Here is a 25,535-nt window from a genome sequence, read left to right as displayed (position 1 = left end):
AGTATTTATGCACCCAACACAAGAGCACCTAAATATATAAAGTAAATATTGATAGACATAAAGGCAGAGACCAACAGTTACACAATCATAGTAGGAGACTTTAACACCCCATTAACATCAACAGATAGATCTTCCAAAGGAAAAGACCAACAAGGAAGCAGTGGCCTTAAACGACACATAAGACCAGACAGATTTGATACTGTCAGGCATTTCAACCCAACGCAGCAACATATATATACATTCTTTCCGAGTGGATGTGAAATATTTTCCAGGGTAGACCACATGTTAGAGCACAGAAGAAGTCTCAGGAAGTTGAAGGGACTAGACAAAGAACATGTATGAATGACCCACGGACACGGGCAACAGCGAGGGAACTGACTGCGAGAGTGCAGAGCGGGATGGCAGGAAAAGGGCAAAGGGGGAAAAACTGGGCCAACTGTAACAGAATAACAAAAAATGATTTTAAAATAGTAAACAGTGATTGAAAAATATAAATAAAAATGCAACCCCCCCAAATCAAATAAAGCATCTTCTCCAACCACAACAGTATAAAACTAGAAATCAATTACAAGATAAAAACTGAAAAACACACAACACATGAAGGCTAAAAAACACGTCATTAAACAGTGAATGGTTCACAATGAGATCAAAGATGACATCAAAAGATATCGTGAAACAAATAAAAATGAAAACACAGCAACCCAAAATCTATGTGAGTCAGTGAAAGCAGTCCTAAGAGGGAAAATCATAGAAATACTCCAGGAACAAGGAAAATCCCAAATAAAAAATCTACCCTATGTATAAAGGAACTGAAAAAGAACAACAACCAAAGCCCAAGTGAGTTGAAGGAAGAAAATAAAAAATATCAGAGAGGAAATAAATGAAATAAAGTCTAAAAAATACAAAAGATCAATGAAATAAAGAGGTGATTCTTTGAAAAGATAAACAAAATTGATAAACCTTAACCAGGCTCATGAAAAAAAAAAGGGGGGGGGGACCTCCTAAAACAAAATGAGATAAAAGAGATGTAACAACTGATACCACAGAAATACAAAGGATTAGAGATAACATCACATGCAAACAAATTAAACAATCTGGAAAATAAATAAATGAATTCCTAGAAATATACAATCTCCCAAGACTAAATAAAGAAAAAACATAATCTAAAAAAACAGATTTCAATTAATGAAATCAAAGTAGTAAAAAACAACAATAAAAAAACCAAAACCCTAACTAACACCTATCCTTTTCAAACTATTATAAAAAATTCAAGAGGAGGGATGACGCTCGAGTTCATTTTACAAGGCCAGCATTATCCTACTTTCAAAACCAGATAAAGCACTACAAGGAAGGAAATTACAGGCCAATATCCCCACTGAACATTGATATAAAAATCCTCAACAAAATACTACATTTTGCCAAGTATAATGTGCACCCACGTTTTTGGTACAGATTTTTAGGAAAGAAATCTTTTGTTTTAGTTTTTTAATTCAATTATTTATTTATTTATATTTAGATATTTGGTTTTTGTATTATAAAAGAATTTTAGCATTTATTTTTGAACCATATGTTCAAAAATAAAGTTGGCATCACTTATCTTATCAAGTGGATAACAATTGGCATCATCTCTTTTACTCTGTGGATTACAATATGTTGCTTTTTATTTTATTTCATTGAATGGCTGCCTGAAACTGCTTTCACTGCAAGTTCATCATCAGTTCAACAAAACGAATTATTGTATTCCAGGGTATTATTTTGCGTATGGATATTGTAAACTGCTGTCTAGAGTCACACTTTTAATGCGTAAGTAGACATAAAAGAATTAAAAACATTTATGTAGATACAGAATTAGTACTACCCATGTATTATGTGCACCTTTATTTTGCCCCCAAAAATGTGGGCAAAAAAAGTGTGCATTCTACACAGCAAAATATGGTATTGTTATAGCAATCTGAATTCAGCAATACATTTAAAAAGATCATTCACCATGAGCAAGTGGGGTTTATTGCTATGATGCAAAGTTTGTTCTGTATCCACAAATCAATTAACATGATATACCGCATAAATAAAATAGAGTATAAAATTCATATGATAATACCAATATTAACAATAATATTGTTAATTACTCATAAGAAGCATTAGACAAAAATCTCACACCCATTTATAATAAAACTCTCTGCAAAGTAGGTATAGAGGAGACATACCTCAACATAACAAAGGCAAACTCACGCCTAACATTACACGCAACAGAGAAAAACAAAAAGCATTTTCCTTAAGATCTGGAACAAGACACGATGTCCACATTTACAACTTTTACTCAACATAGCACCAGAAGTCCAAGCCACAGAAATCATACAGGAAAGAGAAATATAATATCCAAATTGAAAAGGAGGAAGTAAAGCTCATTATTTGCAGATAACATGATATTGTTAGAGAACCCTGAAGATTCTAACAAAAAATGACCAGAACTGATCAATGAATTTGGCAAAGTATCAGAATACAAAATAAGTATCCAGAAATCAGCTGCATTTTAATGCATCTATAATGAACTATCAGAAAAAAAGCTAAGAAAACAATCTCATTTATGATCTCATCAAAACAATAAAATACCTACAAAAAATTTAATTGAGGAGGTAAAACACCTGTACTCAGAAAGTTGTAAGACCCTGAAGGAAGAAACTGAAGAAGGTACAAATAAATGGGAGTGTATACTGTGCTGATAGAAAGAAAGAATTAACATCATTAAAACATCCATACTACTCAAAGAAATCTAAAGATTCAATACAATTCCTTTCAAAACACCAATGGTATTTTTCATAGAACTAGAGCAAATACTCCAAACATTTATATGGAACTGCAAAGACCTGAAATAGATACAGCAATCTTGAGAAAGATGAACAAAGTTGGAGATACCATACTACCTGACATCAAACTACACTGCAAGCCTACAGTAAACAAAGCACCATGGTACTGACATGAAAACAGACATGGAGACCAATGGAACAGAATAGAGAGCCCAGAAATAAGCCCACGCCTTTATGATTAATTAATCTATGACAAAGAAGGCAAGAATACATTATACAATGGAGTAAAGACAGTCTATTCAATAAATGGTGTTCAGAAAATTGAACAAATACATGCAAAAAATTAAAACTAGACCACTTTCTTACACCACAGAATAAACTCAAAATGAATTAGACTTAAACGTAAGACCTGAAACTATAAAACTCATAGAAGAAAACATAGGCAGTAAAGTCTCTGATATTTTTCTTAGCAATATTTTTTCCTGATATATCTCCCTGTGTAAGGGAAACAAAATAAAAAAATAAAAAAATAGGATTATATCAAACTAAAACATTTTTGCACAGCAAAGGAAACCATCAGTAAAATGAAAAGACAACCTACTGAATGGGAGAACATATTTGCCAATGATACATCCAAAAAAGAGGTTAATATCCAAAATTTATAAAGACCTCACACAACACCAACCCCCCCACCCCCCGCGAAAACAATCCAATTAAAAAATGGACAGAGGACCTGAGTAGACACTTCTCCAAATAGGGCGTACAAATGGTCAACAGACATACGACAAAATGCTCAATATCAGTAATCATCAGAATAATACCAATTAAAGCCATAATCAGATATCACCCCAAACCTGTCCGAATGGCTATCATCAATAAATCCATAAACAAGTGTTGATGAGGGTATGGGAAAAAATGGAACCCTCCTGCACTGTTGGTGGGAATGCAAACTGGTATAGCCACCATGTAAACCAGTATGGAGGGTCCTGAAAAAAAATTAAACATGAAACTGCCTTATAACCCAGTAACTCCACTTCTGGGAATATATCTGAAGAAACAGCAAATGCTAATCCGAAAGAATATATATGCAGCCATACGGTCACTGCAGTGTTATTTACAATAACCAAGTTATGGAAGTAACCCAAGTGCCAATCAATAGACTAGTGGATAAAAAAGTAGTGGGACATATATATAAAATGGAATGTTATTCAGCCATAAAGGGAATGAAATCTTACTACTTTCAAAAGCATGGATGGACCTAGAGGGTATTATGCTAAGTGAAATGGACAAATACCATACGATTCTGCTTATATGTGAAATACAAAAAACAACTGAACAAACAAAACAGAAACAAACTCACTGACACAGAGAAAGACAGGAGGGTGGTATGAGGGATGGGCGGAAAAGGTGAAGGGATTAAAAACTGCATGTTGGTAGTTATAACACAGCATTGGGAACACAGTAACATTGTAACAACTATGTATGGTGCCAGGTGGGTACCCGAGATTATCGGGGGGACCATTTTGTAAAGTACAAGTGTCTAACTACTATGCTGCACACCTATAACTAATATGAAATAATATTAAATGTAAACTGTAATTGAAAATAAAATTTTAAGTTTATAGAGTAAAAAAAGTTATAGTTTGCTAAGGTTAACTATTATTGAATAAAAAGTTCTTTTTATAAGAAATACAAACCGAGCTAAGTGTACAGTGTTTATGAAGTCTACATCAACATCCCAGGTCTCCCTACTCACTCACCACTCACCCGGGCAACCTGCAGCCCTGCAAAGTCCATTCATCATAACTGCGCTATACAGGTGTGCTACTTTTATCTTGTATACCACGTTTTTACTGGACCTTCTCTATGTTTAGATACAGAAATGCCACTGTACAACTGTCTATGGTATTCAGTACAGTGACATGCTGCTTGCAGCCTAGGTGCCATCGGCTCTACCACACCGCTTAGATGTGTAGTGCACTCTACCACCTCAGTCTGTGTAAATGCACTCTGTGATGTTTGCACAACAATGAAATTGCCAAACAATGCTTTTCTCAGAAGTACACCCATTATTAAGTGGTACATTTTCCCTAAGCTTTAGCCACTGAAAAGGCTTTGAAACAATGACACCCCAGTTGCAATGAACACTTTTGGTTTCAGATCTGGGTTTCCAAATATTCCCCACTCAAATCAACCAGGACTCCCTAGAGTAATGCCTTTTTGCAAGTTGATAGTAGGAAATACACCAGGTGAGACTGGAACATTTTGTTGTGACAGAAAGCAAGGGAAACCTCCACACCCATGAGGAGCCATGCCAACAGGATTGAGCTGAGCACACACAGGGCAGCTTTAGGACATCATAAAGAATCGATTATCATACAGAGTGACTATAACCTATTGTGAACCATCAAGTAAATAAAAAAAATGTGAGTCCATAACAATACTGCCGAGAAGAAAGGAAGGAAGGGAGCGACAGTTTTCAGTACAAATGGACACAGACCATTTAAATAACCGCATGAGTAGATTTCCATAGTGAACAGGATCCTCACTAGTAGGGGAAAAAATGCTGCTTCTTTCACATCAATTAGCAATATGCTACCTGGAATTATTGATTGGGACTAATTATACATTAACCAGGAAATATGCGCGTTCACAATTTATTGGTCGCTGTGAGGATGCAGACTTGTAACTGCGCTCCTCGAACCGAACTCGCACACACTCGTGCGGCACACCAGCCGGAGGGCAGCCTGTGAAGAGTGGGCCTTCCCAGGACCCCAGGCACCTCGGGCTCTGTGTGTGGTGTGCCCCGTCTGGCTCAGGGACAAGGAAACCTGGCCATCCTTTCCTGTTGGAGTAAAGGCTGCTCATTTGTCCTAAACAATGACACAAGACTCAAGGAAAAGCTCTAATATGACACAAAATTAAGACCATTGGCAAGTGTCATTAGCACCTCTGCCCTCACTTGGTACCTGAGGGTTCTGGGAAACTGCTTGTATCTGTGAAACCTGGCTTCTGCTCTGTGTGGCCAACTTGCCTCTGTTACCTTTCCAAAAACAGTGCTAAATAAATTGGGAACTTGAAAGCTAAACTTGTAATGATAATTTGGTGGGTGTGGCATCTCCCTAACAATCTATATCCCAATCTGAGACACTGTCATAACTAATACGCTTAATGGTGACTAGAATACAACCTTAACATGATTATTAAGTCCTCAAAGAAAGATAAAGCTGCACTGTACACACTTTATGTTGCTGTTATTTAATATAAATGGCATTCTAACCCACTGTGATAGAGTTGTGGTCAAAAGCTCTGGCATCCATATTTAAATAATCAATTATCTGTCAAGATAGATAAATTTCACTGCATTGGAAATGTAAACTAATATAAATATAAACTAATATTAGCACACACTAATTTATACTAATATAAATTATTAAATTTAGTTATACTCAATATAGTTCCCAACATAAATCTCTTCATATTAATGTCTTCACTTTATACTTCCTTTTCATTTCTTAGACAATCAAATGGCCAAAATAAGCTTACACAGTCTCCCACACATTGCCTCAGAGCAAATGAGTAAACTGGTTAGTAAAATTATCTTTTGAGGAAGTCTGAAGTGTTATCAGTAATATCATAAGGCTTCCACTGAAGGAGGTAGAATGAGGGTTTGGTTTTAGACAGCTAAGTGCTTATACAAACATTTCCACAGAGGAACAGTAAAATGCAGGGAGAAGGTGAAAGTCCACCAAATATGCTGCATTAGGGAAATGGAAACGATAACAATGGCATTTCCACAGATAAAATACATCAAAAATAAAACACAAAACAACAGTTAGACAAAAGCAAATCATACCATTTCATATTCAATTTCCACATTCTAGAGTTAAAAGGCAACACGTCACAATGTTAACTTCTTCCACGTTATTGAGACCACATAGATTTCATATCCACAATCTTTTCAAACCTGAGGCCACCCCAACCAAACCGGTCTTCCCAGCAGTTAAAAGCTTTCACAGTATGACACACACCCTATCTCCCGGGCAGATCTTTATGACACCAATAACCGGTTTATGGGGAGACATCGAACACATACAGTTCAGTGAGCCGCAGTGAACTTTGACATGGAGAAGAGGGGCACTGGGTGTTTTCAATTAGACAAGTATAGTATTTCTCTAGCAAAATCAAAGAATTCTGCCCTGGCCGGGAAGCTCAGTTGCTTAGAGCATCGTTGCCATATGCCAAGGTTGCGGGTTCAACCCTGGATTGGGGAACATACAAGAAGCAACCAATAAATGCATGAATGAGTGGAACAACAAACTAATCTCTCTCTCTCTTTCTCTCTCTCTCTCTCTCTCTCTCCCTCTCTCTCCTTCCCTCCCTCTCTTTCTCAAATCAATATTTAAAAAAGAAAGAATTTTCACTTGCTCATAATATTTTACCTACAGTTCTCTAAATTAGGTCTCAGAAATCTCCGAGACTGGTTTGAGAAAAGTCTGGGTTTGAATTAATTTCTCAGGCAAGTAAAGGAAGATGATTTGCACCAGATAATGGCCTCAGCCTTATGCATCACGTTCTAAGCTCTGTAGTAAACTCAGGGCCAAGCAGACAAAAAGAGAGGGCAGAGGTGGGAGGCACACTGCTTGAGGAAATGGTGCTGATTAAACCTAAGATATAATAAAGTGTGAGTGTAATGTGTAGCATGCCCAATGGATTGTCACAATTGTACCCAAATCCTTCTTTTGCTCAAAGTTTTCAAGCACAGATTAAATGACCATTTGGTGGAAATTTAACAGCAGATGCATAGGCCACTGAACTACATGAAATGTAAGGGTCTCTTATAGCCGCCCAAATTCTAAGTCTCTGTTGCACACTTTGAGCTACTTTGAGCATCACGGCAGGGTGGGAGGACCCTTTTGTATTCATCTCCCCTTCAATCTACAACTAGTGGGGCATTTATAACATGACAGAGGTTCCCTGGCTCAGCGAGGAGATGCCTGAAAGAAGCACACAGTGCTACACCTGAAGGTGGATGAGCTGGCACGTGTAGCGAAGGCAGAATGGTAAATAGACACACCCTGCAACCCTGACTCCCCAGACACCTCAGCTGAAACCACAGCCCCAGCCAAAATGGCAGCGGCAGAGGAGGCCCTGCAACACAGGCCAGCCCGGCAGAGGGACAAAGAGGCGGGAGCAGCCTCGGCACCCAGGAATCTGGCTCTCCCCCAGCTGTGGCAGTGCTCATACCACGGGAGACCCGTAGTGAAGGTATATCCCCAGTCTCCTGGCCACATCACTGCAATGTCAGCAGCCACAGGAAACCAGGTAGCAGCAGGTGGCAGAGGGCAGGAGGACCTTGCAAACTTGATTCCCTTCTCAACTGCCACATACCCACAACACAGTGGCTGTGTCCTGAGACCCAGGTGACCCAGACACAGCAGGGACACCAGTCACCCAGGCCAAGACTCCAAGAACACAGTGTTTCCCACACCCAACATGCACCCCTCACAAGACGCTGACAGAGGCAGGGCACAGAGACCCCAGAGGTACACCTAACGCTCAGGTAAGAGGGAACCAAAACTTGTACTGATTATCAAACTGCTGAATCACTAATATCAAAATGGTACCTAATAAGAAAGGTGCTCACTATTTCCAATGAACCAGCAGAGAACAATACATCAAAGATCATAGATAACCAAGGTAACATGGTATAAAATATGACAATTCTCCAGAAACCAAACTCAAAGTCAGGAAGGATTGTGATCTACAGTGATAAAGAATTTAAAACTGCAGCCATGAAGAAACTCAGTGAGATACTAGAAAACTTGGGCAGTTCAATCAGTTCAGGAATAAAATTTAATTTGCAGAAAGATGACTTTATCTGAGAAGTTGAAAGTCTAAAAAAGAACCAGACAAAGATCCTGGATCTGAAGAATTCCATAATGAGATGAAGAATGCATCAGCGAGCGCTGGAAACGGAGCAGCCCGATGGAAGGGAGAATTAGCAAGCTCAAAGATGAAAACCTAGAAATGATTCAGGTGGAAGAGGAGAACTAAGATATTTTTAAAATCAGAGAACTCTATCTGACTGCATTAGAGAAGGCCACGCAAGGATAATGGGTGCCCTGGAAGGAGAAGAGAGGAAGAACGGGACAGAAAGCCTATGAGGACAAGGTAAGAACTTCCTGCACCTGGGGCAGAAACTGGTCATTAAGTACAATAAGCTAACAGAACACCTCAATGTAAAAAGACCTCCAGGACACATCATATTAAATTTGACCAAAGTCAATAATAAGCAAGGATTCTCAAAGCCGTAGCAGGGCGGGCGGTGGGAGTGGGGTTGGGGAGGGGAGGATAACCTGAAAAGGAAACCCCATCAGGCTAGCATCGCACTTCTCAGCAGAAACTCTGTAAGCCAAGAAACAGTGGAATAATACATTCAAAATATTGAGAGATAAAAATCACTGAGGACACTATACTTTATATATTAAGAGGCAATAAAGGCTTTCCCAGACAAACAGAAAGTTCAAAGGAGCTCTTCTGCCTGAAACAAAAAGACAGAAGTGCACAAAACTCTAAGTAAAGTGACAAACATAAGCAGAAAATTGCAACTCTATTTCAGAATAGGAGGTTGAACACTTAGTTATAACATAAAGGTTAAGAGAGGAAGAAAAGCATCCAATACTACAGTTATTTCAATTTGGTAACGAACACAATATAAAAAGGGATAATTTGTGACAATAAAAACATAAAGGGAAGAAGGAAAAGATAGAACTCGAATGGGAGGAAATGAAGATGCTATCAGAAGAAAACGGACTAGGAGACATTTTATACAAACCTCATGGTAACCACACAACAAAATTCCAAAGCTGAGACACACACAAAAAAGGAAATGAAGAAATATTTTATGCCAAATAAATATGAAAAAATTGAATTTTAATACAAAATTCCATGAACTTGCTTCTGTTTAAGGCATAACAATGTATCTATTCATACCAAGAAATACGGAGAAAAAATTTTCCTCTGAGATTTGTCAAATTGATTTTTTTCCTTATGTTGTTGTATAGCAAGGACTAATGTAAAAAATTCTGCTCTTTGCCCTGGTCAGGTGGGTCACTTGGTTGGAGCCTCCTCCTGTACATCAAAGGCTTGTGGGTTCAATTCTCAGCCAGGGCACACACCTGGCTGCAGATTTGATCTGCAGTTGGGACACGTAAAAGGAGGCAACCAATTCATGTTTTCTCTCTCTCTCTCTCCCCCTCTCTCTCTCCCTCTCCCTCTCTCCCTAAAATCAGTGTCCCAGGGTAAGGATTAAAAAAAGTTCTCTTCAAAAGAATATCTACAAAATGAATTTAGAAAAAAAATTGCTGAGACAAAAAATCCAACTGTATTATGCCTAGTTTTAACCTGGATACTACTGCTATGGCCATTGGCCTGTACCTTGCTAGCTTAGTATGACTTAATAGTCTTCAGAGATGGTTTTCAGGACAGACTAACTGCAAAACACAACCAGAAGAAATAGGCCTGGGTCACAATCACCCTGGGTAATCAAGACCTAAGTAACTAATAGAAATATTAAAGCAAAAGTAAAAATACTTTATAAAAATTACTCAATTCTTTGCTTATACAGAAAAGTTTAAGAGAATAATATAACAAATATCCATGTACCCATCTATTTTTTTCACATCTTAACATTTAACCATATTCCTCAAATTTATGTGTTTTTTTAAATTAAAAAATATATAAAGCACTACAGATGGAGCTGAACTCTTGTGTACTTCCCTCAACCCTGTTCTTACAGAGAGAAGCTATATCCTGAATTAGTACAATTTCCATGCATGTTTTTATACTTTAACTCATATGTATGTAGCCATAAACAATATTTACTATCTTTCTGCCTGTTTTTAAAATGTCCAGAAATGAATGAAATCATAATATGTCAAACCTTCAAACTTATGAATTTTGAGAATACATAATTGTGGCTCAGCATATTCATTTTAACTACATTAGAGTATTCCCTCACAAGTACATATACCATTCTCTTACAGGCTGCCATTTAGAGGGTTTCCCAGTTTTTATTATTGAACTCAGTAAGGCATTAAAAATTTCAGAGTGTGTCTCTGAGCGCAAGTGAGAGAACTTCTCTGGCACTCATGTGTAGGAGTAGGACTGCTACCTTGTAGAGTATTTTACTTTCAACCTTATTTCAGTTTTGCAAATATATTCTCTAAAATGATTTACCAATATACATCCCCACAGAATGTATTTTTGGGCCACCATGCTTTGTTTCTTATCCTATCTAGTTCTATCGGACGCCTTCACATTTTGACAATACGATCACTGTGAAACTGTACTCCTCTTCAAGATGCACTTCTGTACCTGCTAATAGATTATGCACTTTCCCCTGTTTGCTGTCCGTTCAGTTTTCCTCTCCAGAGAAATAACTGTTCACACCCTTCGCCCATTTTACTATTTGGTTGTCTTTTTCCTAATGATAGGCAAAAATTCTTTCATCTGGAAATAAATCCTTTGTCGATTATACACATCATAAACATCTTTTTCACGTTTGTGGCTTATGTTATTGTATAAAATTTTGCATGTCAAAAAATACAGGTTTCTATGCTTTAAGATACTTTTCCTTACCCAAGGTCCTCTATTTCTTCTACACACTTTTTTCTAAAAAAATTTCACTTCTTTAGATTTTAAGTTGACTTTGAACTTTTTTATGTATTTGGGGTGTGGCAGACACACAGTCGTATCACTTCCGTCCTCACATATAACCAATTGTTTCCTTGCCTTTTACTGCAGTACCCTCTCTCCACTAATTTGTAAGATTGGTTCTCACATGAAAAACCCATGTAATAAGTAGTGGAATTCTATCCATCTATCTCTCCATCAATACCTCACTTTCTTAATGTCCAAGACTTTGTAAGTCTTAGTATCTAGAAAGATAAGTCCCTCCACCTACTCTTATTCTTCAAAATTGCCTTTATATTTTTAGCCCTCTACTGTTTCATGTGAATTTTAGAATCCGCCATCAAATTATAAAAGGTGAAAAAACCTCCCGGGAACCTGACGAAGGCTGCACCAATGGCAGTCCCTCCAGGAGAAGGGGCCTCTTTGTGACCGCGCGCTTTCCCACCCGCGAACACAGCGTTCTCTCTCTACTCATTCAAGATTCTGCCCTTCGATACATGTTTCTAATCTCTTCCCATACAAGCCTTACATGCTTTTGTTAGAGATAGTCTCAGGAACTTAAGGGTTTTTATTGTCTTTGTAAGTGGTACCATTTCCCAAAATATATTTTCTAACAGTTTATGACTCAGTGCACCCAGGGCAATAACACGGCGTCTCAGACTGCGGGACCCGCTGTGCCCGAGGCTTCTAGCCGTACAACAACCATCACAGTACCGGACTCTCGGTCCTTATCTCCTCATCTCTGAAAAAGTTGAAAAATATTAAGTACCTCATAGAGCTGTTGTGAGGATTAAATAAGTGTAATATCAGCTACCTCACAGGGTTGTTGTGAGGATTAAATAAGTGTGGTATCAGCTACCTCACAGGGTTGTTGTGAGGATTAACTAAGTGTATAAAGCACTTACTGCCAGACAGAAAAAAGCTTAGTCAATGTTAACTGCTTTTACTGGCATCATGTTATTTATCTTTTATTCAGCAACCCCACTTAATTCTGTTACTGCTTCTACTAATTTGACTGTAGATTCTTCTGGATTTGCAGATAACCATCTGCAAAGAATACAGATTTGCTTCTTCCTTTCCATCCCTTTTATTTCTTTTTGTCTCATTTCACTAATCCACCAATTAAGGATTATCTGCTTCCTGACTTTAAATAGACTGTTTCTTATGTCTCACTACTAAGTATAAAATCTCCATGAGGTTTTGGGGTAGAAACCTTAAACATATTAAAGAAATTCCCTATCTAATTTCTAAGATATTTATGAACCGAGTGTTGAGCTTGTTATCAAATGATTTCTCTACATCTAATAAGATGACCATTTCTTTTGTCTTGTTTAGTTTTTAAGTTTTCAATGTGGCAAACTACATTCATACACACAATGAAAAGTCTTGCTTTTATACTGATGTGATGAGCCCCCTTTCCGCCTGCTTCCCTGGTGTCCTCTGCAGGGGTGTAAGTGCATGCAGAAGACTGGGGAAGGCAAGGAGCACATTAAAACACTAAAGCGTTAAGCCATGGCAAAATTCCCTCTTAGAAATTGTAAAAACCTACAAATACTGTAAACCTATTAGAAGTGACTTCTAGAAAAGACAATCATAAAAAATCTATAGGGTACAGTGTAGACAAAGTTCTAAAATCAGAAAAAGCTATAATAGGTTGCTGATGTCTTAAATAGCAGCAAAGAATTATGACATAGATTTATATTGACAGTCTTAAGTAAATAGTTAAAGTGAACTGTTACTTAGTATTTTTAAATTTATTACAAAGAATATTGGCAAGAGATACAAAAATTAACTTATGTTTCACACTCATTGTCCTGAAAGCATGGTTGGGCCCCTGAGAAGCGCAGCTCCGGAACCCTCAGAGTCAGCACTCAGGCTGGACAACTGCACCATCATTCTTATTCAGTCTACAGCGTTGGGTGTATCAGATTAGTTTAAATGGACTCAGAAAGTAATCTATGATTCACTAAGGTAATAACTCTACAAACCTTTTAAAGACAAATTTCTAGACAGATGAGTAAGATTCTAACATGTGACTCAAACATTAAACAACTGAACTCAAAACACTTTTTCCAGGAACGAAAATAGAACATCTTGTAACTTTCCCTTTTTCATAATATAATAAAGCTTTAAGATAAATAAAGCTTTGAGCATGAATAAAGATAATAAAGGAAGTTCTTTTAAGCCGATAGCTGAAAATACAATTGAATAATTTTGATAGCGTGTTCTCTTGGTCTTACGAAAAGCACCATTCAGATCAGAGAAAAGGAATTTCTTATGAACCACACTCAGAGTAAAAACATGTGCAAGAAATTCTATCACTGAGCCTATTTTCACCTCTGTAAATCTTCTGGTCAACCTTGTGTTAGATCTGCCCTCTCCCTCCTACAAAGGCAAGATGAATAAAAAGAAAAACTAAACCCTAAACCAGGTATCCAACAAAAATTGAAAGAAAACCCAGAAACTACAGTAACATCATAACAATAATTATAGTTTGGCTAACATTTATTGAGTGCTTATTATGTTCCAGTGCTTTACATGGGTTTGCTATTTTAAACTCAGTTTATGTGAGCATTGCACAATTCAAAATATAAACCAGGATATGATCACCAGAATTTAGTCCATAATGGTCTGTCATAAGAACAGGTATATTAAATAAAATCTAATTAACCTCCCATTACATTCAATGTAATGACTTCTAAATGTAATAAGGGTTGTCAGATTAATGACACTTTATACCTTTCCTCTCTTCTCTAATTACCCAGCTCTAAATCAGGATGACTTAATACATATATTTCAAATCCTTTTCATGAGTGTATCTAGTACTATCCTGTAATATCTAAAAACAGTTTTTATATCTGGTAAAAGTAGTCAATAAGCATAAAATGTTAGCAATTCTATCTGGAGATTTAGACATACATCCTGGAACCAATGGTGTGATAACTGAAAGCTTTTAGGCCTTTCCAGTAATAACACAGTGAGTCTGATGAAAGCCGTCCACCCAGTCGTGCCCAGTACTGGCCGGGCAAGAGCTGGTGAAAACGTGTAGATAGGGTCTCCATCCTGACTCTGCCAATAACTTGTAAGATTTCAGATAAGGTAATTAACCAGTTTCAATCACAGTTTAATAATATGAAAAAAAAAACAGTTTAACCAAGTAATTGATGAATTCTAGATTTCAGTGAAAATACCTGAGAAATCTTGAGCGCGGGCTGGGAACTAAAGTGTCCCAGGTTCAATTCCCAGCCAGGGCACATTCCTGGGTTGCAGGCCATAACCCCCAGCAACCGCACATTGACGTGTGTGTGTGTGTGTGTGTGTGTGTGTGTGTGTGTGTGTGTGTGTGTCTCTCTCTCTCTCTCTCTCTTTCTCTCTTCCCCCCCCTTCCCTCCCTAAAAATGGATGAATAAAATCTTAAAAAAAAAAAAGAAAATACCTGAGAAATCATGAAAAATCATGAGAAAGGATAAACCATAGGAAGCTCTAAAGTCTGGAGAAAAATATCTTTGCTTTAGAAAAATTTATCAGGAAGTAAAAAAAGAACAGCATTTAAAACCTCATTGGCAAGAAGTGTCAAAAATAAATCAGGCTTTCTAATTCATCTTGGAAAGGGCTGGTATAAAAATTTAAGATCGATCATTCTTAAATGTTATTGTTTTATGTATGGTATATTAGGCTTAGCACTTTTAAAATTAAATTAATTTAAATTAAATTATTTTTCCCCATGAAAACTTAGTAAGGAGTACTTTTATAACTAATACAACATGCTTATAACTATTTCCAGGACTTAACACATAATCCTACTATCTTTCATTGTTAAGCCACTTGCAGTTGTTGATCAAGCCACATAATACTCTACTGTTTGTCTCCTTAATTTATTTGCTAGGAAGACCTTGGTGAACAGTATAATGGTCAGTTATAATATTGTTTTTATTAGAAAATGCCATATGCTTTTTATACAGATTAATTTTTGAACTAGGTTTAAGAATTAATTCACTCTAGTAAGAGACAAAGAGGTGAATAGCATCAATAGAGGCTGAACCTCTGAAAACTTATATTCTACCAAGGTGATAATCAAAATGCAAAGCACTCACTGTCTCTCTAGAAACTGCTGAGTTTACTTCTAATTTTTAAAGCAAGAATACAGCAGCTTCAGCCTTGGATTTCATCTCTTCTCACCACCTCACGATGTCCAAGAAAATCTTTAGGTAAATTTGAGTATTAAAGCTTAATACACTGTTGAATATATGTGGAAGAAAGTACATAATCATTTTCTATCAATATATCATAAACAATTTTGGAAGAGAAAAAAACGCAATTCTCTGATGCATGTAACAGCTGCAAGAGGCTACCAGAAGAAATATCTGGGACCAGCCTGGGGATGAGGTTCTGGAATGTGGACGACCGTAACAGTCTGCTGTCTCTGTACATTCCAACCTCAGAGCAAGGAAACCAGGTATTTGAGAAATGTCATGTACGTGCAATGCTAAACTAAAAATAACACTGCCAATAATGGCTCTTGATGGAAAAGTTACAAAGCTACTAATAGTTACATAAGTTGAATCAGTTTCCATTTACTTATAAGAGAGAAGTGGAGGTATTTCCAAGGCCTTACTAACCAGAATGCAAACGGATGACACCAGGGATCTACAAAATAAATCTGTAGTACATTTTAAAGAAGAACCTCTCAGACAGCAAGGATAAGAACAATTCGCTTGGAAAGAGAGAAGCAGAAAGCAAGCAACAAAATCGCTTCTTCAGAACATCCAGTACAGTTCTTATGTGTCATGACATGCCTGTGGTTAGCTAAAATATTTGGGTATTTGAGTACAATGTATCTGTCGCTCCTATTTAAGAATGAAACCAACAAAACCAAAGCAACATCATGCTCCTGCTCTTCCTAGAGTGCATAAAGTTACACACTAGAAAGGGCATGATTCGTTAGATCTTAAAAATCACAGTTCCCTTGGGAAAATGGTCATCAGGTTCAGATAAAATACTCCTAGTATTTACATTACATATTTACTTTTCCAGGAGCTATAAATTTCAGTCATAAATATCAAAAAAAGCTCAAATTTAGCTTGCATGATTTTAGGGAGATATAAGGAAGCCCTAGATTTATCTTACTAAAATCAATACTAATTTTTATTTTTTAATTTAAATCAAAATTTTAAATAATAAGTCATTGGTTTTGTTCCTTTGTAGGGGGAAAATAAAAGAAAATTAACTTGGTGACTTTACCACCTCGGTTATATAAGACTCTGACTAATTGCACTGCTAAATGCAGAACAAAAAGATTTGCATTCTAGCAGAGGCGAGTAGGAGGAAACATGATGTGGATATAAATTCCTGACACTAGAGGATTCTAATGCGCTGGGATGGTTGGCTATAATGTAGAGGCTGGGAAAGCATCTCTGCTAAGGATTTTAACATAACATGGGTTTCTTATTTTTTGATGAACTAATACTGTTTCATAGAAGTTTAAAAACTAGCACTATTGCAGGAAGAAACTAATGTATATATTTTCTCTATACCAAATTACCAAATTAAAATACAATAACTATGCATTCTTAGGAATTCAATAACATCAAAGCTAAGAGGACTACCAAAAGGACTACATGAATTTCTAGAAATCTGAAAATTTGGATCCTTAATCTTAACAGTGTGAAAACTCATCTTGAAATTTTCTAAAAGATTAAAATGTAATCACACCACTTTGGTGTCATATAATATTTTGCACTTTATTATGCTATGGAGTTTGGTGTAGACCACGGATAGAATCGAAGATGGTTTTTGCTAGTTTCTATGGGTTGGGTCCCCCTACCCCTCGTGGGCTAGAGGGGAATGTTGTTGTATTTGGAGAGCACTGAGCTATGAGGAAGACTCCATTAAGAGCAAACTAACATCACAGAATTTTGCCCTACAAGACCTGACCTTTAGCATGGGGAACAAGAACATGGGCTTCAGAAACAGGCAGACCTAAGGGTTTGAATCCACGCTCTAATTGCTTCCAATCTGCAAGGTCTTAATAAGCAAAGCCTCAATTCCCTCACATACACAATGAGAATGACAGTAATAATACGTATCACTCAGGGTTACTATGTGCTTTAATGAAATTATATATACACCAAGCACTAACTCAGTGTCCATAAACAGGGCTTATGTTTATTACTGTAATTTTTCTTTACCTTTGCTCTGAAGACTTTTAGAATCCTCCAGGGTACAGAGCTAACCAGAACCTGAGTCACCTTTCCAGACCAGGTTCAAGCGAATCTGGCTGCACCTCCTGAATTCGGGGCTGAGATCACTCAGGAAGGGTGAACAGGAACCCCTTTCTACTCCTTCCCCCTGCAGCTGTCTTAAATGTAAACTTCACCTAAGAAACCTTGGGTTTCTGTTCTCTTCTCCTGAACACCATATAAAGTATTACTAAATAATATTTTTTGAGAGATAAGTCTGGTCTCAAACCATTAACAGAAGAGCTACAGGTTTGTGTTTTTTACGTTGACAATTTAAAAAAAGGTCTAAAATTGGAAATTCCCCCGTTTATGGTTTTCAGAATTAAAATATTGGTATCATTTTAACTGTAGAACAAATATTCCTCGGGGGCAGGGAATGTTCAAATTCTCGACAGGGCTGACCTGTGATTCAGAGGAACTTCCCGTGTCCATGTCATCTGAATGCAAAGGTCTAAAGGAGCACCACATAAATATGGACCCTGGTGGTGACAAAACCTCTGCGAGAAGAAAAAAGTAAATACAAATATTTCATGGATAGAGATGGTTCTCCTTACTAATGCCAATGAGGGCAACAACACGCTACTTGAAGAGCAAAGGGCAGGAGGGTTACTTCCTCAGGTGAATGTAAACAGCCTTTTCAAACAGTCTACCAAGTCCTTTTTAGTAAATCAGTGCTGCCTATGAAATATTAACCCGCCAGGAAAAAATTACAATGTGATATGTACTGACGGCTTATGAAACAAAGATTGGTTCTGTTAATCATGAAAACTTTTGTGCATTAACCTAAGGTCTCGAAAACATTAAGAACTAAGCTGATTTCAAATGGAAAAATGAGTAATACTGGACTAGGAAAGAGATACACTGCCCAACATGAATGTGGCAGAATCTACTGCAAAAACTGATCATTTCTCTACAAACATTAAAGCTCAATTGTTCAATTTCTAAACAATCCAAACATTAACCATTCACTTAAAAGAAACCAAGGACAAATGTGCCCAAACAGAAAAATAGTCTCAGTGAAACATTCTGAATGTTACTGAGGCGAACACTGGAGTAACTGATTGAGATATCCTTACCTCTTGGCGGTGGCGCAGGTTTTCGGATCAATACTTAGGATTATTCCAAATGACTGCACTTAGCAGCTGACTCCTCCGGATATACGACAGCTCTGCGTTCCATGCAAACACAGAGGGTGTCGCGATCGCCCGGCTCAGACCTTCCCAGGCACAGGATACCTCTGAGTCAAACCTCCACTGCGCTTTTAGTCTCCCACCCCGTTTTCAGGCCCCCATCGGCAGCTTTCCTGACTTGCTTTTGGTTCTGAGTCCAGCCTAGCTGGCTGGTGGGCGGGGGAGAGCAATCTCTTGCAGAAGCTGAATCCTTCCTTCTCGGCACCACACGTCCGGCTCTGCAGCTCCAAGGCAACACTCAGCCCGCACTCACACTTGCAGAACAGGCCTCCCCGGTGTGGCTCCACCCATCAGCCTCACTCACACAGGTGAAAACTTCCTGCTCAGAAAGCTCCAGTAGGAAATGGCTATTTAATTACGTCTTTGTTCTTTTTAAAAATACTGTTCAGTTGCTTATATTTGCTCTCTTGATGGGAGACACTGTCTCCAATAATAATGATGGCACTTAAGGCCCAAATAAGTAAGAGAAAGAATCGATACTTCATGCAGGAAGTATTGCCAGTAAAAATCTGAATCATTAAACTAGCAGCAACAGACTACGAACATAACTCTTTAATATCTCTGCTGATAATAAGCTGTGATTGTTCTTCTTACACATAAAAACAAGTATCAATTTATACTGCCTCCACCTGAAAAATCCTGAGGCAGCAATTTAACTATCTATTAAAAAAATAAAGTTCTTTTCAGAATTGAAAATCAAGAATTAAAAAAATTTTCCGGAGTATAGCCTCCTCCTTTATACACTGACCAAGTGTTAAAATTGTAACTTTACACCTGTAAAAATACTGAAGAGACTCAAAATTTATAATAAATTACAGTACTATACTGTGTTAACTCTATTACAATTTGAAGAAATAAATGAATTGAATGAGATTAATATATTTTCTGTTCCAAATGACTTTTTACTAATAACCAATGTAAATCCACACTGAGAAACTTGTTAACAAACAAGTAATGTTACAATGTGTCAGACACGAGTCTACATACTTCACAAACAGTCTTTAATACAACCCTGCGAAGTTGACTGTAATATTATTCCCACTCAGAGAGAGGAAACTGAGGCAGAGGGATTAAGCAAGGTCACACAGGTAGAATTGTCACATTCAGGATAGGCAGGGGTATTTATTATGCACCTTGCCAAAACCTTCTGCTCCTGATCAAATGTATTCTTTCCTTCCTGTTTGAACAGAGCTCTGAATACAAAACTGTTCATAAATTGGCAGCCACAATAAGAAAAACAATGAATTGATGTGATTTTAAAATATGAAAGATCACAGAAAATTCCAGTATGTGACAAGAACAAAACGTTGTTAATCTTTACCAATGAAAAAATTGTGTGTTTATAGATTTTACTGAGTAGAAAATGAGGCTCTTAAAGTTTATTCATAGTGGAGAACTCAAAGGCACCCCTCTGTGGTTAAAATTTAAATCAAACTACCCCTCCTCCACCCTTTCCCTGGTCAGTACCAGAGACCGCAAGGGAAAGAGAAAAGGAAAATGGAAGGGGAAGAAGAGACAGAAAGAAGGGGAGGGGAAACCCATGCTGCGGAAAAGCCACTTTGGGAATACTCAGGACAACGCACAATCCCCTCATATTTCCTAATGTATCAACACAGATAGGAACAAACAAATTCAACAATGGTTTGCCTGAGAGCAGGCAAGTTCCTTCATAACAATAGCTCACACCTGAAACCCAAAAGGCCACACTCAATGCCACACAGAAATGCAGGGTAGGAAAAAATGAGTGTGTGCAAAAGCTGGGGAAATTGGAGTAAGGTCTGTAATCTAGTTCAACAGAATTGAACAATGTTGACTTTCTGGTTCGGATAACGTACTACAGAGTTATGTAAGACGTTACAACTGGGAGAAGTTGAGTTTTCTGAGTATATGGGACCTCTGTGCTGTTTTTGCAACTTCTTCTGAGACCACAATTAATTCAAAATCAAAAGCTGAATAACAGGGCTGACTGAAAAGCATTATGCTTTGTCTCCTAATGGCTGCTTATGATATAGGAGAGGTCACATGCTATTTTTTGCTCATATTTATCAAAATGTATGGAGGCTGCCCTGTGAAGGACTGTGTGTATCTGTGTGGACAAGGGGGTTGGGGCAAGTGAATTCCCTGGAAAGATAATGAAAAAACATTGCTATCATTCTATGAGAAAAACTGCCTAAATTCTGCAAACCCTTCACGGTAGGTCTGCAAATGCTGCCCGCTTAATAGCCAAAAATACATCCAGAATCAGATTATCAGTGGTGGCTCACCACTGGTAGAACCACCCTTCTGGTCTCGGCCACCATCATTTCTTGCCACTGTCATTCCAAAAGCCACTGCCAAGCTTTGTCTTCACTGTGCCCTGTCCTATCCTTAACGCAGAAACCAAAATGGTCCGTTAAGGAAAGTCGAGTCAAATAACAACTGCCCAGAACATTCCAGTGTCTTCCTATCTAATTTTAAACGAAAGCCAAAACGGACAGTGGCCCCCGAGTCTCCACAGAGAACATGATCCTCTTTCACCTCTAGACCTCATCTCATGTCATCACTCACTGCTTTAGCCCAACTGGCCTTCCTGCTGATCCTTGAGCAAGCTAGATGTACAACCAGCTCAGGACATTACCAGAGGTAGTTAACTAATTATTAATAAGAAAGGGGGCAAAGGGAATTAGACATTGAGCTTAGTAAACTAGGGAGCATAAGCCTGTTTAGCCAGGAAGCTACGGCTTCACACACTGCAGGGGATTCCAGCAGTTCTCCGTCAAGGGGATTAACACTCTTCCCTTCCCAGTACCAAATTGTTGGGCAGCATAGGGGGAGGTGCTTGGACATAGAGGCCTGTCAGTCTAACTAGGGAGTGGACCTGTCAGAAGCCCGCAAAAGCTTGGGAAGTTGATTGGTTATTTTGAAAAAAAGACCTGGTTATAACTCCAGGGAAACAAAGATGCTCTCTCTCTGCCCCGTGACCCGGACTTGCCCCATTTGTTCATACGTTCTCTCTCTCACGGGGGAACACCTGGATCAAGCCATTGTGTGGGGCCCACAGCAGACCATGTGGGGTCCAAAGGACTAAGCCTTCATATGAATGTGTCCTTGCTGAGGACACAGTTGGACTTTTCCTTGGTGTGTAGACAGAGATGAAACACAGGGGCAGACTTCTACCTGAATAAACCTTGCCAAACCACAATCTCCCGTGCATGGGTCCATGAAATGCTTTTCTCGTGATCTCGTGGAAGGGCCTGATTTCTACTGGCAACGAGTACCCTTCACTGGCAGTTCCCCCTCTGGAAAGCTCTCACCCAGGCATGTGCCCATCTCCCTTCCTCATCTCCAAGTCTTGCTTGGAAAGAACCTTCTGATCAACCATTCCCTGACCACTCTACCCGCTTTTCATTATAGTCCCACGTGAACCACACACCAGGCCCCCTGTCCCCCAAACCTCCCCCCAGGGCTCATTTTTCTCCCAGCGTCATCTGTCACACTACACATTCCACCTGTCTACCTTTGCCTCTCCCTCATCACACGTGAATACAAGCTCCAAAACGACAAGATTTCTGTCTGTTACGTTGACTGCTTTAGCCCTAGTACATAGTACGCACTCGATACCATTCTAATTAATGAATAAATGAATTCTGGAAATGTCCCAAAATGGAAAAGTTGCTTTACTTAGGGCAAGGAGGAGACTGACCAGGGACCTACTCCTGGCAAAGGCAAAAGGGTGCCTGGGAGTTTAAGAAACATTCTTGATAACTATCATGGGAACCGTCCATGCTTCCATCCATGCTTATCAATCAACTGTCTTAGAGTAAACATTATGTACGAAGGATACAAATCACTATAAAATAGGTTATCCACCCACAAGCAAAACAAAACAACATCAAATTCATTGCCATACACCATTTCCAAATGAGTGATAGACAATAGCTGCTATGGGCTGAAATGTTGTCCGTTATTTTCCAAAGTTGGGAACTGACTAAAACTTGCATTCTAAAAAATTATTTTAGTAGTTACTATTAAGATAGAGTAATGCATCATGAATCCACTATACATACAGCCTTTGGGGAAGATAAAGATGAGTGAGACAAACTCGTCACTTGTGAGGACACTGCAGTTTACGAGCGAGTGAAATAGCTACTGTGAGATTCGAATGGGGTACACAGAAGACAGGGATAGGGAGAGATGGGCGGGGGAAATGTTCGTGGACAAAGGAGATCATAGCCTGTCTTAAAACTCAAGAAGGATTTCACCTGGGCGGCAGGGGGAGGAGGGAATTCAGGCTACGGGACCAGGAGGAGCAGAGGAAAACTATGAAAGCTCACGGTACCAGAGAAGTAGTCAGAGCCCAGCAGAGCACAGAGGGAGAAAGACTAGCATGGGAGAGAGGAGGAGGAGAGAGAGTGGCTAAAGTGCCATGTAAAATAGTTTGGAGTTACGTTTTATGTATAATGAAGACAGACTGAAAGATATTTTTGAATTAGAGAGGCATTAGAAAGATGATGGCTGAAACAAGCCAGCAAATTAAATAAGTTCCTACAAGCACTTTCCACCTAATTTCTGTGATGTTCTGTTCTGTTCATAAAGGCCTATGGAAACCCGAATATGTCTTTACTTACTCCTGTTGCAATAAAAGCAAAATATATTAAATACTTGTTTTGAGAGAAAGAACAATAAACTTTATCTTTATTCAATATTCTACAGTGGGAAGAATTCTGGGTTTTGAGTTAATCACAAAGGAGTTAATCTTTGTCCAGTACTTGGTAGGGTGCCTAGCACACAGTGTGACTACACGTGTAAGTGCTGGCTATGATTACTATCAGATGTCAGATTTCAGCAAGTCCTGTTGTGAAACCTCAGGCACATTGTTTAACCTTTCCTTTGCTGCTCCACCTGTTACAAAAGGATTGTGATGGGGAGCTAGAAACATATCAAGATTCAAATTCCAATGTAAACAATGTGAATTCAAGTATCATAAACTCTAAAGCACTTTGCAAATATGTGGAATTATCAATTTTCTAACTGTTTTTCCCTGGTGCAAAGTGAGAAAATAGTATCTTGAGCTATGCCTTGCAATATATTAAGAGAGAAAATTCCCCAGGGCACTCTAGCACTCTGGTCCTCCTTTGAATCTTACACCAGTGCCTCCTAGGATACTGATTCAAATAATCTGATTCTTGAAGTATCTGGAGGCTACTCTAGAATACAAGTAAGTGTATGTTCAATGGGAAGATTATTCAATACAACATTCCACATAGGGTAGGTGAAAACCTGGACCTACTTTATAGAATGGTTAGCCACTTCATACTAAAGTAACATGTAAAGAAATATGATTACAGAAAAGCAAGTGTTGGAAACACACACACACACACACACACACACACACACACACACACCCAGAAACAATCCCAAAGCAAAAGAATGAAAACAGAGGTTAAAACCCTATAATTAAGCAAAATTACAAGTAACAAAACAAAAAAAGCTAGATATTAGAGGAACAGTTTCCTAAAAGAACACAACAAAATGAAAGCTTCAGCTACTTCTGTCTGCTCACCAAAAAATTCAACTGTCATCAAAGAAGGCAAAAACTTGTGATGCCAACTCCATTAGAGGGACAAAGAGGCTCCTTTCTCCACCACAACCCCATGAAAACTACTGTGACTCATCTCTTCCTGTGAAATACCTGGAGATACTGATAAATGGGTTGTGCCAAGAATAATATATTAACTAAGTATCTATGTAAACTAAACAGATCTAGTGTCTGACAGCCTTTCAGTGACATAAAATAGCAAATACACATAAAGAAAAAAAATAACAGCTGACATTTATTAAGTATCCAGGGGCATTAAGTGCCTTATCCCTAATGTTCAAAAGAATCTTGCTTCACTTTTCAGATAAGGAAACTGGAAATCAGAGAAGCCGAATGACCACACACAGGCAGTAACCACCTGGCACAGGGATTAAAGCTCAAGGTTAGAGCCTTGCTCTTTGTCCTTTCAAGTATGTTGCTTCTGACACAGGTATGTCAATTAAATAAAATATCTACATTAAAGCTATTATCAAAAATATCTATTTTATGGGGTAGGTGCATTAAGGAGGACTCTTGGAAACTCCCTATTTGGACAGGATGGAGTAAAGGGGTGAATACAATCTCTTTTCATATTTCATACAGTAATACATGATCATATTAAAGGACTCAATACCAAGGCACACCAAGAAAAAACGGAATGTCTCTTGCTACCTCCACAATCCTATTCTTTTCACCTAGGTATGTATCCTTCAGATTCTCTTCTACGAATTTACAATGGAATTATACTGTTCTGTAATTTGCTTTTTCATTTAAAAATACCCCACAGAAAAAGAATGCCCTAGATTAGCAGCACATATGCCTCTATTCTTCTTTTGGACAGTTGCAGAGTATTTCACAGTATGGAAGCATCAAATCTATTTTGAAAATATGATTTCCAACATTTGTATATTAAAGCGATACTGCAAAAGATATTCATCTGGATGGGAGGTATATTTTAAAAATACAAAGTGACCAATACAAAAATGACAAAGGACTTGAATAGGCATTTCTCAAAGGAGAAATACAAAAGGCCAATTAGCACATGAAA

At 38.1% G+C, this 25,535-nt stretch overlaps 1 protein-coding gene across 7 annotated transcripts in view; it reads right to left on the bottom strand.

Annotated features, from left to right (window-relative positions):
• The window catches only part of ARHGAP32 (Rho GTPase activating protein 32), a 264,019-nt gene that overhangs the window by 42,496 nt on the left and 195,988 nt on the right, over positions 1 to 25,535 (bottom strand). The window contains exon 1 of one of the 7 annotated variants that reach the window (XM_045860150.1): positions 18,817 to 19,164. The exons of the other annotated variants lie outside the window; for them this stretch is intronic. The gene's annotated coding sequence lies outside the window, so the exon portion shown is untranslated. Of the gene's footprint in view, positions 1 to 18,816; positions 19,165 to 25,535 lie in introns of those variants that run through there. 7 annotated transcript variants of the gene reach the window in all.

This window comes from Phyllostomus hastatus, unplaced genomic scaffold (genome assembly GCF_019186645.2).
Source record: "Phyllostomus hastatus isolate PE091 unplaced genomic scaffold, TTU_PhHast_1.1 phas_scaffold_193, whole genome shotgun sequence".
Classification (NCBI taxonomy): domain Eukaryota; kingdom Metazoa; phylum Chordata; class Mammalia; order Chiroptera; family Phyllostomidae; genus Phyllostomus; species Phyllostomus hastatus.
This window is presented reverse-complemented; position numbering and strand designations above follow the sequence as displayed.